Raw genomic sequence first — 14,990 nt, forward strand, 5'->3', positions numbered from 1 at the left:
CAAGGCCTACAACATTCTCATTTTTATAGAAATGAGAATGTTGTAAGCTTTGCAAAACATTTCCGTAACTTTTTGACAGAATCGTCCTTGATTGGTTACGACATCTGCCGTTAGGCGAAAACGGACGAGTTGTCCGTATTCGGTCCGTATTTTCTCCTTCCACAGTCTAGCAACGTTGATGCGAGCAGTAAAAGAGCGTAAAAGCATCTTCGACCACCCCACATCGAAGGAGACGCTCATACCTCCCTTCCATTTATCCATGTGCGCTTTAGCATTTTTGGCGACTTGACTTGGCTACAACTTGGCTATAGCCATGAAGGAGGAAAAGTTTGGCTATAGTGTACTTGGCGTCACCAATATAGAGCGCGTTGTTTGGCGTGCTCGTCTCTTCGTTCCCCGCATCAAAGCAACGAAGTCTTTGTACTCACCTGCTGTAACGACCTTCCTTCCTCAACGAGCAGCCCGGCGTGAGCCTGCTCCCTTTTGGAGCATTCTGTTTTTTGCGACAAGGTAAGGGTCAGTTTGCTAGCGTTATAAAATGTGGTGTGCGGTGCTGCATCGTCTTCATAGCGGCGGTTCCCGCATTGAGAACCATAAACGTGTTCGCTTCGCGACATGTTGCGCCAACCTTGTTATTTGTTCATGAAGTAAATGTGCATCCATTCCGTAAGATGGACGTCCATGGGAGCGAGCCACGTACAACACTCCAGCGCGCGTCTCGTTTTACCCGCCGCTTGGTGTGCACGTCGCTCGTTGGCGGGTCTTAAGACGTAAAGCCGCGGTTGCCGTGTCGCCTCGTCGTCGCGTCTTCGCGATCCACGTGAGACTGTTCAGGCAGCGGTGATCAGCAACGTCGATGGCCACCGTGAGACTATATAGCCTGGGGAAGTTAAAAAGAAATAAAAACAATGGTGACCATCTCGCATCGGGTGTAAACTGGGCTAATACCAGATATAAGCACATTGCTCGGTTGTCTTCTCCTCACGGGAATGCAGCCTGGCGAGAAATCGCGGCGCCATTCAGAAGTGGCCACGAACGCGAATGGAGGAAACAAAAGCTAGATTCTGCAGAGAGACCGCATGGCCGTACATGGCACGTCCGCGGTGAATTCGAGACGGTTCCTGTGCTAGACGAACTCGGGGGAAAAGCCTGGAGCCGACGAGGAGAGTAAGATGACGAAGACAGCTTTCAAGCGTCGTGTTAGGTCAGAAGAGAGTTGTAGACGACCCTGTAAAGACTTTTTTGCACTCGGTTCTGTAATATAGTCGTGTATTTTTTTTCTTTACCCCTAAAAAGTGTCTCTCAAGTGTGCAAGAACTAGTTTATAGTTGAGGTATCCCACAACATGCGACTACGCCAGTGTGCTTTGTAATGTCAGCGCACGGAGCTCTTCACTACAGTATCCTTCATATCTGCCTATTGGTCTTTACAGCTTTTAGATATGAAAATTCGGCATCCTTTTTTCGATGTTTATTCCAGAACGCAAGTATTTTTTCTTTGGTGAATAATATTTTTCGATTAATGAAAACTGACTATTTTTGTTAATTTAATGCGGCAGTTCATTGTGATCAGAAGTAATTTCTGCAGTTGAAGATTCACTCCGTGACGTGGCACGACCACCAGTAATTAAGGTGACGCTGGTAGTACGTGGAGTGGTGCTCATAGGAGGAATTGCTGTCGTCATTAAAAATGCAACACAGTTTAAATGAGAGCCGAGAGACAAAAACAGAAGTGGAAGTATACTTTTAAGAGCTAGTTTGACACGTTGTCATTGGGTTGTCGCACTGGTTTGAACGAGTATGGTCTGCGTGTTGAAGGCAGCAATGGGACAGCTGCTCAGCCAGAACATGAGAGTTTTTCGTGACGGCCATGCACGGTTTTGTGTGACTGTCCTAGATGCATTACAAAAAATTACAAACTGACTGAGAGTCTGAGGTGGTGAAAATGAACAAACCTTACATAGCTAGCAGGTGGCGAGGGGGTAGGGCTTCCCCGGCCCATAGACACAAGTAAGCAAGTGGAGCAATACATCAAATCGTACACCTAGGGTGCTTATGTAACGATACCGTGGTCGCATCACGCCCATGGCTTCCATATTTACTTATCAATTTGACAGAGTGTAACTTACTCAACCCCCAGCTATAGTTAGATACAACTTAGATGACCTCAGAAAGGGACTCTCACTAAAGTTGTTGTATATTAAAAGATGCTGCTTCACAAATATCCTCCAGCTAGAGTTTTTTAAGTGCGTTTTGTGCAAGCTGAGTTATATGTAGGCAAAATGTGAACTTCCGCGTCTTTGTGCCTTTCCCTTAAGAAACAAATTTTAAGCTCTAGATTTATGCTATCTCGATTTTTTGAAAGTCAGACATTGAGAAGTTGATTTTGTTCGCTGTTGCGGTTGTCTCGAGGAATAATAGAGGGCACTGCAGACCGTGGCCTAGTGTTACCAACTGTACCCTACCATAGTTATACCCTGCATGCCAATGCTGACCTTTTTCGGTTCTAGACTTCTACTCATAGCCCAGGTGTCGCTTCAGAGCGTTGAAACCCACATACCACCACTTCATGAGCGGCAACAATCTAACGGCGAACTGGTTCCCACAGTATGTACACATTAGTGTGAATAACACTGATCGAAAAACTGAGTTGAATGCCTTTGTGCGTTACAAGTCGTCATAAGCACAGAAATAATGGCCGTGGCCACCTATTTTATATGACTGATACTGAAAGATATGCGACAGCAGAGCAAAAAAGAAACCCCGAGCCCACAGATGTCTTTCAATTTGATGCACTCGATTAGGCATGGTCCCAATTTTTGTTGTATAACCTATGTTCAAATTGCGCTGTTGTAAGCACATTGTGCAACCATCGTCATCATCAGTAGATATTCATCATGATCACTCCTCATTTACAAGCATGTGTTGGTTTTAAAAAATAGGAATGCATGGAAGGTAGCTTTGTAGTAACAGCTCCCACTGATGACCAACGAATGATTCATTCGGAGGGCGAGGTACGCGTTCTAGCTTCTGGATGGCAGCGGAGTGACATGAGCCTCTTTAGGCACTTTCGGCCTGTCCCCCTGCAATTGCTTTTTTCCGGCGTCTGGGCAAAGTACAGTTCAAAAGAAGCAGTAGATTTTTGCTGTGGAAGTTAACGTGCTGTGTGCACTGCACTATAGGAAATGACTACTCACCGTAATCTGCCAATTTTCTTTGATTCCCAAGCCTGTGGTTGGAACTCCTGGGGACTGCAGCATCGACTGTGATCCCGAGTTTCATTCTGAGGGGCTGATTGGATGACCAGTTGCTACCTCAAACTTCAGTCAGTGGTTCTGTAGAAAGCTGCCAAAGACATTTCTTGCGGTGATTCCGGCTCTTGTGGAACACACCAGCAATCCCAGTGGATCTTAAACTGCCTCGTGTGATTGTGACCATAATGTTTCATGATGCATATTCTTTCTGTGTAGATGTGTTTAGTGCTCATCACTAATCAAATATGCCCTCTTGTAATGTTTGTAGTTAAAGTTTTCAGTCATTTTCACGCTAATTTGGCCATTTCAAGTTTCATAGTAGCGTAGCGGCTGGTGCACCTTGCTCATTCGGTTCATGTGGTGCTGTGTTTAGTAATTATGGAAGCTTTAGAAGCTATCTCTCGGGGCACCATAAGAGACCACGCCCTGACTCTGATAGCGGCCTTTTCCAGTGTCCTGTCTCATCATGCGGGTCTTTAGAACCTAACCACTCTCAATTTCTGTGTCATGTAACCAGCCACATGAGCAACTCAGCTGAAGCAGTTGTGTGCCCCTTTATTGGGTGTGTTAGTGTGTTGAGAACAGCTGGTTCATTCAGAAAACATGTCTCAAGGTACCCCCAAAAGGGCAGAGGCATTTTAGAAACCACTTAGCCCTCTGCTGCTCACCTGGAATTGGAGCCAGAGAGCATGCCAGAAGCTGACCACAGGCGACAATCATCAGCCACTGATACAAATAGTGTATGTAGCATGGGGGCCAGTGCTAGCAACCCCTCCAGTAGCAACCTCTTCACTACCAACCTTGCCCAGTTTCTGCTTAAGCTGGAAACGCAACATCATTTGCCAGCAAGCCCAGTACAAACCACAGTTACGGAGATTGATACATTGCATAGCTTCAGCAATAAGATTTCACTGGAGGGCCTGGTTGACGTTCCAGAAGACGTACTCGTGAAAATTGGATCAGTGTTTGCAAAAGACGCGCTTCATAGTGGGACGTCTACAACTCTGAGATCATCATACTGCCGACATGACTTCTATAAAGAAAACTTCAACTTTATAGAACCAGTGAAAGTGTCTCTAGGCCTCCACAGACAGAATAATGAGTCTATATATCACAATGTACCCGCCGCGGTGGCTCAGTGGTTAGGGCGCTCGACTACTGATCCGGAGTTCCCGGGTTTGAACCCAACCGCAGCGGCTGCGATTTTATGGAGGAAAAACGCTAAGGCGCCCGTGTGCTGTGCGATGTCAGTGCACGTTAAAGATCCCCAGGTGGTCGAAATTATTCCGGAGCCCTCCACTACGGCACCTCCTTCTTCCCTTCTTCTTTCACTCCCTCCCTTGTCCCTTCCCTTACGGCGCGGTTCAGGTGTCCAACGATATATGAGACAGATACTGCGCCATTTCCTTTCCCCAAAAACCAATTGTTATTATTATTATATCACAATGTGCCAGCTGAAAGCCTCATGAAATTCTCGATGTCTCAGGTAAGCAGTGAGAAGAATACGATTTCTGAAGATTGTTTGGAAGATTACATTTCATGTGAGCCTTTCAAAAATAAGAAGGATAAATTGATACGAATTTTTTTATGTCAAGATCAATTTGAAATTGCAAACCCTCTAGGTTCTGCAAAAGAAAATTTTAAGCTGCTCGGTGTGTACCTGACACTTGTAAATGTGCCTTTGCACTGTAGGTCTCGTGTCAAAACCTTGCAGAAGGTTTGGCTTTGTCGCCAGTAGTATATCAAAGAATTTGGGTTGGCAAAGGTGCTGCAGCCGTTGAGAGAGGACATGGTCAGTCTTGAGAGGTTATCAAGATTTGCGGCTAGACTTTATAATGAGAGAAAACCTTGGCAGTCATGGAAATGGTGGCTTTGCATGGAATTTTAGCACAAGCGCTTACTTTTGCAGGTTCTGCCTTGTTACTCGCTCTGATTTTGAGCAGGAACCTCTTGCGACTGGGAAAAAGCGAACGCCTCAGCATTATGATGAATGCGTCGAGCGCATTGCAGGAAGTTAGCTCCTCAACTAACAGTGACTGTGGTATTGTTGAACAGTCTCCGTTCCATGCCCTTAAGTTTTTCCATGTGTGTAATTCTAGACTGCCGCCATGCATTGCACATGACCTCGCAAAATTGCACTCTGCTTAAGCTGCTGACTCTACATTGGCACTAATGTGTCAGACATAGATGATCCAGTTTGGCACCTTTTGCTTACATTAATACAAGTAACTGATGCTTTTATTGCACCGAAGATGACACCTGCCCAGGTTGCATACCTCATAGTTCTAATTGAGGACATTTCGTCTCGAAAGTAAAATTCTAGCATGGGCCTTATCATCTGTTTAACCAATTACTATCGATTTACTGTGCTACCGTAAGGACTTTCTCTTCCAACCAATACAGCTACCGTAAGGACTTTGTCTCTCAACCAATACAGTCTAATCTTATTTTCTTCTTTTTGTCATTGCTAGGAATTGGATTCTTTGACTTTTATTTAAAAATAAATGTTGGTTCAGGAGTTAGCAAAAAATGAATAAGCACTGCATGGATTCAAAATTTTCAAGTCTTTTAACAGTGGCTCTTCATTTTTCAGGAAGCATATACAGCGATGAGTGCTTTGTTGTGAGAACCAAATCATTTTCCCCGAAGCAAGTGACTTCGCTGAAGCAGCATGTACTGCCTTCATATTATGCTACATAATGAATCTGGAGTACCCAGAGGGTGCTGCCATAACCCTCGAATTCGTACAAAGGTGAGTTCCCCATGTTTACATATTTTGGGACAAACTTCTTTTCCTAATAATTCTGACAATATAATGTACACAGATCTTACAGCAATTTTAATAAGAAGCATTTTGCCTCCTAGGATATTTTTCTGCGCTGCAAATGCATTCTATGCACCGACCACTGACTAGCTTATTTTGGACTAGCTTATTTGTGTTTTCTACACCTTGCCTGGTGTAGGTTGCAGTACCCAATGCACAGTTTTTTGTGTGCCTCCACGTGTGCATAGCACTGCTTTGGCAAGTTGAACCTGATGTACACATGGCCATTTCTTTAACAGTACCACAACAGCGCTGAGGAACAGCCGCACAGTGTTGTGCGACATAGCAGAGCAGAAAAAGAGGATGAAAATGACAAGCACTTTCAAGCACTTTGAGGGCACGTGCATATTTTTGGATCTTTGCAGCCTCACTGCATCACAGGCTACTGTGCGACCATCTGTTTTACACCTTTATGATACTGCTAAAAAATTAGCCAAGTGTTCTTAAGGATAGCACAAACAGCTTGATTTGGGTCAATTGTTTCTCATAGGTCATCAGTGTGAAAACCAGCCACTGCTTTTCGTACTTTACCTGATTGCTGATATATAAGAGAGAAGGTCACTGCACCCTTTGACAGCATACTTCTTTGGCATCTGAAGTTTCTCATGCGCACAATAGTTACTTCATTTGTCCACTGCTACATCTGCCTTTTATACGTTTCTTTGCGCACACAATTTATTGCACAGCTCTTCCAAAGACCAGCTACCAACAGGAAATTAATTTTCTCACTTGTGTCCACATGCTGCGGCTTAAGGAGATGAAAAATGACTGGGCGGGCTAGTAGTGTCTGAAGCTTGTATAACTGGAAGCTCTGTGGGATATACTTGAGCTCAATTACGGAGATATAACTAAGCCTGAATACTGACGTCTCAACTTCCTGGCATGAGAACAAAGCTGTACTGCAGTCGAACTGAGATATATTTAACTCGAAAGAGATTACAAAATAATTTGATATTAAACAGCGTAATGAGGAAAATATATTTACAAAACAGATTGAAGGCATGCTCAGGGTGAGCCCACCAAAGATCAGAGCAACAAACTGGCGGGCAGCCCAACGCCAGAACACACATTTCGTCCTCGTCGTCTTACATGCACAGCACTTCGTCCTTGCCTACGGTCATGACAGTATTAATAATAAGTTTGCTTATGACCTAGACGCAGGAGTACATTTCACTCAAGCCAATGATAACCTTCTTGCAGTAATGTGCCACCCACCGGCGTGCTGGCAGTGCACCACTCGCTAGGCATTGGTCAGCCTAACTTGCTTAGTATCAAAGCTGTAGCGTGCGGTGCTTAGGGACTGTTTATTTTAAAAGGTCCAATTTTGTTGCTATTGCACTGTAAATTGAATAATCATCCATTAAAATGAAGACACAGTTGGCTCCCTCCCGCAAAGTCTTCAGCAGAGAAAGCAAGTGAGGGCCGCGTCTAGACTCTAGACTTAAGTTAGCTCGACTTTAGAGCATTGCAGTGATGTGGCATGAAAAGTGACTGCACGAGATCTAAGGCCACCCTCAAGCACATGTTACGTTAACCTCTGCATGCAGTTTCAAAGTGCTAGCACTATCAGAAGGTTCCCAAAGCCGCACAACCGACCCGTCTTTGCGCACAGAAAGTGACTGAAGAGCGCCGTTAGGAAATAGGAATTCGATATACATTACGACTTCCCTGTATTACTACATAAGATTTTCGAGGAGATAATTGGTGTGTTCGATGTACGCAATATTTCTGAATATCTGGTTTTGGTGTCACCAGTATAAACATTGGTCATTCGTCAACCCGCCGCGGTGGCTCAGTGGTTAGGGCGCTCGACTACTGATCCGGAGTTCCCGGGTTCGAACCCGACCGCGGCGGCTGCGTTTTTATGGAGGAAAAACGCTAAGGCGTCCGTGTGCTGTGCGATGTCAGTGCACGTTAAAGATCCCCAGGAGGTCGAAATTATTCCGGAGCCCTCCACTACGGCACCTCTTCTTCCTTTCCTCTTTCACTCCCTCCTTTATCCCTTCCCTTACGGGGCGGTTCAGGTGTCCAACGATATATGAGACAGATACTGCGCCATTTCCTTTCCCCAAAAAGCAATTATTATTATTATTATTATTCGTCAAAAGTGCTGCTTGTTTTTTTAAATGATTTAATGGCCCCAGGCAGGCATTGAAGGGGAGGGGCAAACAAAAAGGTGTCTTGAAAACTATTATACACATGGTCTGTACACACATACGCTTTTCTGCTGTCACTGTACATCATGATACTTTTGAGACCTAAATCTGTGTTTGCATTTTTGAGCAGTGCACACGTATACAAATTGCTCTACATGTAAAGCATGTCTTTTTTTCTTTCCCCAGAGGCAGTTGTTTTACATAAATCCACCTAATGGAAGCAGGCAGAAAGATGTGAAACGTTCCAGGACATCTCTACCATCAAAAATTATAAACCTTGTAAACACACTAAGGCTTCAAGTTTAAGTCGACGTTTCGCTTTGTGATGCTTTCAACTTGTGCTTAAATGTTTGTAATGCGCGGAATTAAAAGATGTCTCGACTATTAGACACATTCACTTTGTATGCAGCATAAGTTACTTCTCTGGGGAAAATTATGCATCTGCACATCCCTGTTAATAGGTTTAATATGGCACTTAAAAAGGATCATCTCCTTAGAATATTTAGTAGGCTATTTATTAGGCTTTTGCACAAGGTATCCCTTTTCGGCTTGCCGCACAATATATTTTGCTGGGTACAAAATTATTTGACAGGACGCAGTCATAATGTCTTGATTAATGAATCTAAATCTACAGACGTTTCCGTGCTTTAGGGTGTGCCCCAGGGGTCAGTGCTCGGCCCACTGGTGTTTCTTATCTACGTAAATGACATTGTCCACGGTATAACCTCCAAAATTAGATTGTACGCAGATGATTGCGTCTTGTACCGAGGAATAAAACATGATTCGGACAGGGTAGAACTTCAAAGTGACCTCAACTGTATTTCATCGTGGTGTCGCTCCTGGCTTAAGAATCTAAATGTGTCTAAACGTAAGCATGTTCGTTTTACCTGAAAGCATAAACTTATCAATACATAATACTATTTAAACACAGAAATGATCTCTGAAGTGAGCCAGGCAAATTACCTAGGAGTAACATTTAGCTCCGACTTGACACTGAACCGCCATGTAGACACTTTAACCTTGAAGGCTGCCAGCTCTATACATTTTATCAGACTAAACTTTAAATATGCTCCACAGAATGTGAAAAAACTGCTCTACGCAGCAAATATCCACTCAATCATAGAATATGGTTGTGTCATATGGGACCCGTCACGCAATTTCTTAACAACCGTTTTGAAAAAAATTCAGAATCGAGCCGCCCGTTTTGTATCCCTCAACTATTCGCATTGTAGCAGTATCACTGACATCAAAAGTAGCTTAGAATGGCCTCTTCTATCCTCACGTTGGGAATTTTTTCGACTCATGTTTTTACGATACATATTACATTCTCGCACCGTACTGAACAAAGATGCTTAGCTTTTACCACCTATGTACATTTCCCAGCGTCGAGATCACCCGCATAAGATTAAAGAAATATCAGCGTGTACCTCAGTTTTTGCACATTCATTTTTTCCACGCACAATCAGTACATTGAATAATCTTCCTCTCGATATAGCTGTGGCTACATCCGATTCAGAATTTTCTGTTGCGCTAAAGGCTGCTCTGGTTTAACACTGATTTCCGTGGTCTGTATGTAGACTTTTTGTCTGTTTGTATGTCAGGGTCTTATGCCGACATGGTGGGAGGAACATTCGTTCATTTAACCACGTTTTAAACTTAGCAATTTTTTAGTGTGCGCAGCGACATTACCATGTATTTCCATTTAATTCACAGTGTTGATTTACGCTGATATTTTGCAGCATTCTCTTGCTATGTCCTATCGGAGGGCTTGCATTATCCTCTATTATTATTTTACTTGTTTATATATTTGTTTCCTTGGCGCTAATGTATGAAGAATACTGTGGTACACCCCTCTACTGTAATGTCCCTGCAGGCGAATTTAGGTACATGTATAAATAAATAAATAAGCAAATAAATGTAAAGGGCCACCCACAAAGTTGTTTTTTTGGGTTTTCTGTGGACTTCTTTTGTAGAGGAGTTTATATCGTCATATGTTTGTAGATGAGGCATGTTCTATACCCTTAATTTCTAAAAAAATATTAGGTATTTGTCCTGTTTAGCACTTGCGGAGTTGGCTTCAACTATAGCAGCCTGCACAACCACGTTGCATAGTACTCCTTTGCTGAAAATTTAGAGCAGTATTTTTCTTTGGGTAACCAGCTGTTGCATACATTTGTGCATATTTTAAGTTAATACTCAGCTCTATTGTCTGTCAGTCATGGCATACCAAGGAAAAACAGCAGAGTTGCTTTTTCAACGCAACTTGCACTGCACTGCTCATTGCAGAATTAACTGTGTATTTTTTTGTTTTGCAGGAAGCAGAATGAACCCATGTGACGCACAAAAGTCAGACGCAACTCAAGAAAAAACACCCCTCATAGGAATATCTCCCGCCAATAGCGTAGGTCAATTGTCATGGCGTCATGGTTCATCCCATTTAGAGGATTGGCCACGACATCATGAAAACCAGCCGACACCATTGGATGAAGGGCGTCTTCATTCTTCAGTTGTATGCATTCTTCAGTTGTATGCATTCTTCAGTTGTATGCATTCAGTTGTATGCATTCAGTTGTATGCATGCAAGGCATTCTTCAGTTGTATGCAACAACAGCACAAGAAGCAAAAAAGCTGTGCAAGACTGAACGAATGTTGTGCTTTTTCTGACTGCTGTAGCAAATATATAATTTATGTTCACCACGTACAGCGCTTTTATTTTTTCAACAAACAACACAGCTTTAAATGAATGCATGTGCATCCCATTCCATACAGAGGGTTTCGGAATAGTTCAGCTCCTGAAGTGTTTACATGGAATGGCAGGAAGAAAATACTAGTTTTCAATTTCTGGAACTGTCGTAAACATGAAATGAACATGTTTTATAAATACGGGGTGACCATGCATGAATAAACTATTGTCATTATAGCAATTAGGGGAGAGTTCATTTTAAAAAATGATTGCTCCGTATAATGTTTTATGAAGCTTGCACTATATGGCATTTCTCGATATTCAGTTTACGTAACCTGCATTAATTGTACGACACCTTTCCGTTTTAGTTTCTACGGAGAGCCAATCTTTTTACAGCACATACAATTTAAAGATAACGGAAAGCCTCCGGCAGCAATTTACCAGCACCGTTTGCCATAAATAGGAGCAATTTGTTTTTACACTTTATCCTTACGGAAGCCTTGAGAACCTCCTTTAGGTTCATAATGATAAAGAAATCCAGGAAGATACATAAGCCCTGGCTTACAAATGAATGTCTCAATATAATAAGAAAAAAATACGCGTTGTATTCCGTATTTCTGCAAATAAAAAACCCTTGCAGACTGTTGCTTATAAAAAACACAGAAACTTCGTGACGAAGTTTTTACGGAATGCTAAAAACAGCTATTTAGGAAACCTTTTGGGGAAACCGGGCGCTCGTGGTAATAAAATCTGGCACGAAATGAACAAACTATTACAAAGGGGAAGCCACCAAAATGAACTTGAAATAATAATTAATAATAAAGCATTTAAAGGACTAAATTTGGCGAACACGTTTAATCAATATTTCATAAATTTTGTTGATAGCGTCCACGACGAAACTGCTACTAGCTTCGTGGACACGCAGATTACAAACAGTGCTTTTTTTTTTGAGCCGGCATCTCGTGAGGAAATATTCTTAGTATTTTCGTCGCTAAAAAATAGTAAAGCACGTGATATAGATGGACTTCAAATTGGACCCATTAAGTTCGTACTCAACCTCCTGGTACCAGTTTTCATCCATCTGTTTAATACTTGTCGGTCTACAGGTGCTTTTCCAGACAAAATGAAGCTCGCAAACGTTTCGGCGTTGTATAAGTCTGGAGGCAGAAATGATTTATTCAATTACCGACCAGTAGCAATATTACCTGTTATTTCAAAAGGTCCGGAAAAAGTTATTTGTAATAGAGTGACAACGTTTTGTAATACGTTTTCTATTATAACGTCTCAGCCGTACGGTTTTCGAAAGCAGGTGTCAACCGAACTGGCTCTACTGACGCAAAAAGAGTACATACTTGATGGATTTGAAGAAAGGACGTTAACCCTTGGCATATTTGTAGATTTTTCGAAGGCGTTCGACAGGATTAATCATACTACTTTATGAAGCAAACTATCACATTGTGGAATTCGTGAAATACCTCTAGAATTACTAAAATCATATCTAAAACAAAGGAAACTGCGTCGCTATTACAGGCGAATATTCATCCTTGCTTCCTGTGAAGGCAGGGGTTCCGCAGGGCAGTATGCTGGGACTGATATAATTCAATCTTTTTATTAATGATTTATTGAGCATTAGTAATCAAGCATATTTTGTTATCTATGCAGATGATACCAGCATTTTCTTTCAGTCCAAGGAGATTAAGTAACTCGCAAGTTTACCTAATACTACCTTCGATAGATTGTTTCAACGAAGCACAGTAAATGCCTTAAAAATAAACGCAGCGAAAACCAAATGCATGTTATTTGCGCCGGTGCAAAAGCAAATAAATCGTTGCCTGGATATCTATTTTGACAATTATAAAATAGAGCTTGCAAAACAAGTTAAAACACTAGGAGTAATTTTGAGTGTAAATTTAATTTGGAACGCTCATGTTGACCTTGTAGCGAAAAAGTTGGCGAGGGCATGTAGAATGATTTGTAAATTGCGACAGGTGATTCCATCGAAACTCAAGCTTTTTTCTATATGATGCCTTATTCCAAACATTCACAAATTGCTTTCAATACAGAAAAAAGCTATCCTCCATATCGCAAATGCCCCATACGATTCTCATACGCGGGATTTGTTTCAATCGCCTAATGTCCTTACTGTCAGGCATGCATACATATTTAACCTGTTCATAAAATACACGAGCAGCTTAAAACACACGAATGAGCATTTCCTTCGAATAAGCCGTCACAGAAAATCCTTGCAGCTGCCGTACAGCGTCAGGCAAAGAAAAATATGGGACTTGCCATTTTCTCAAACCAATAATGGTTTTAACAGGTTGCAATATCGTGTACCATTCCTGCTTAATAGCCTTGAAAAGAGACATCTATACCCGAGCCCCGTAACTAGAAAACAATGAAAAGAATTTTTAATCAAGAACGACTGTCTCCAAATTTAAAAAAAAATAATTTTTTTTCTAATGTTACTGTTTTCTTTTATTTTGCAGCATACTTGTTTTTGTATTAGGTTTCTATGATTCTTTTTTATGTCTGTACGTGTTGAGTGAAAGTGGTCTAAATTGGACCAGAAATGCGTTTTTTTTTCTGTCCCTTTTGCTGTATATGTTTTCAAATATGTTGGCCTGTGCGTGGGATGCTATTGTACCGGAATACATTTGTTTTGCTTTTGTCTGTGAGATGCAACACATATATGTAAACACACAATATGTATTTACCGTGAGATTAAAACCGTCGCGCTGCCAATGAAACAGGGCCAATGGCCTAGTCAAGCTGCTTGTAGCAGCTTTTTTGCTCTTGTCTCAGCATCCCAGCCCTCCTCTTGTTATATGTAAAAATGCTGAATAAAGGTGTGATTTGATTTGATTTGGAGTTTGGGAATGTTGCCAAAACGCTTCCATTGGGAATTTGTGTCAGATTTCTTCTGTGCAGAAGAGCAGTGAAAAGTCGCCAGCTTCTATGCAGCATTTTACAACGCATTATCCGGAAGTATCGAAATGGATCACCAGAAGCGAACACCGCTTGCCAGTTGGAAGCTAGTTGTGAGCCGTAATTTTAAACGCGCTTGAAAAGTCATGCCCTTCCGCCGATCGCTAATAACCCTTCGGAGGTACGATACGAGTGAAACCATTCGCTACCTCGGCAACACCGGCTTAACGTGGGAAGGGGCACGTATACGGGCAAGCCATTGATGCATAGAAAATAGGTATTTGCACTTCACAACCATGCCTCCGGCGCCTGCAGCTGTCGCTATGCAATACGTCGTTCCCTACAAGTGCACCACAGGCTGCATAAACCTCAGAACGCGAGTGAAGAGCGACACGATCTGCAACTCGGCATACGGTGGGTCGCGTGAAACGTTGCTCAGGTGTTCGGCGACGACTGGCAATTTGTCCGCGCCGTGTAAGGTTGGTGCGATGAACAGCTTCAGAGTCGAAGGCAGCGACTGATCGCGATTATCTGTTCTCGGCGTCGGCGACAAGCACACATGTCAGGAGGCTAGCCACAGTCGTGTTCTCAGAGCGATAACTTGCCAGAAATTCTGGGTCGAATGGACTGATGCTGTCGGTGCTACCTCTAGATTGTCGACGAAACCCTCGAGTTCTAAAGCAAAAGCTTTACTAAGGCATGTTCCGCGAGTTTCGTCGACCGCGCATATTTGACCTCCAGCGAACTTCAGCGTGCGGCGTTTGAAGCTGCACCGAAACCGATGAAGAGCGGGAGCTTGGAAAGCAAAGGAAAGGCGCATACCTGCCCCCTGGGAAAGTGGACACTTCAGTCGCGCTTTAAGCTACGTGGCGCTAGTGACGGATGTGCGCTGCATGCGTTGGCACTAACAACCTTGTGGCAGAAACGCGCCACTGAAGCTGTAGTCCGTCGACGTTCATTGTGTTCATTGGTGTTGGTGTTGGCAACGTTCTATAATAATTTTGAGGAAAGGAAAGGCGCGTTAGTGCCTCCCTGGGTCAGCGGACGCCTGAATCGCGCTTTGAGGTCGTGGCCGTGACCCGCCGCGGTGTCTCAGTGGATAGGGCGCTCGGCTACTGATCCGGAGTTCCCGGGTTCGAACCCGAC

The 14,990-nt window shown here is 42.9% G+C and overlaps 1 long non-coding RNA gene across 1 annotated transcript; it reads left to right on the forward strand.

Annotated features, from left to right (window-relative positions):
• The first annotated feature begins 359 nt into the window (after positions 1-359).
• LOC144101737 (uncharacterized) lies at positions 360-8,522 on the forward strand. The gene is made up of 3 exons (XR_013308054.1): positions 360-510; positions 5,847-6,005; positions 8,420-8,522. It is a non-coding gene; the product is annotated as an uncharacterized LOC144101737 (long non-coding RNA).
• Positions 8,523-14,990: the final 6,468 nt, after the last annotated feature.

This window comes from Amblyomma americanum, chromosome 1 (assembly GCF_052857255.1).
Source record: "Amblyomma americanum isolate KBUSLIRL-KWMA chromosome 1, ASM5285725v1, whole genome shotgun sequence".
NCBI classification, from domain to species: Eukaryota; Metazoa; Arthropoda; class Arachnida; order Ixodida; family Ixodidae; genus Amblyomma; species Amblyomma americanum.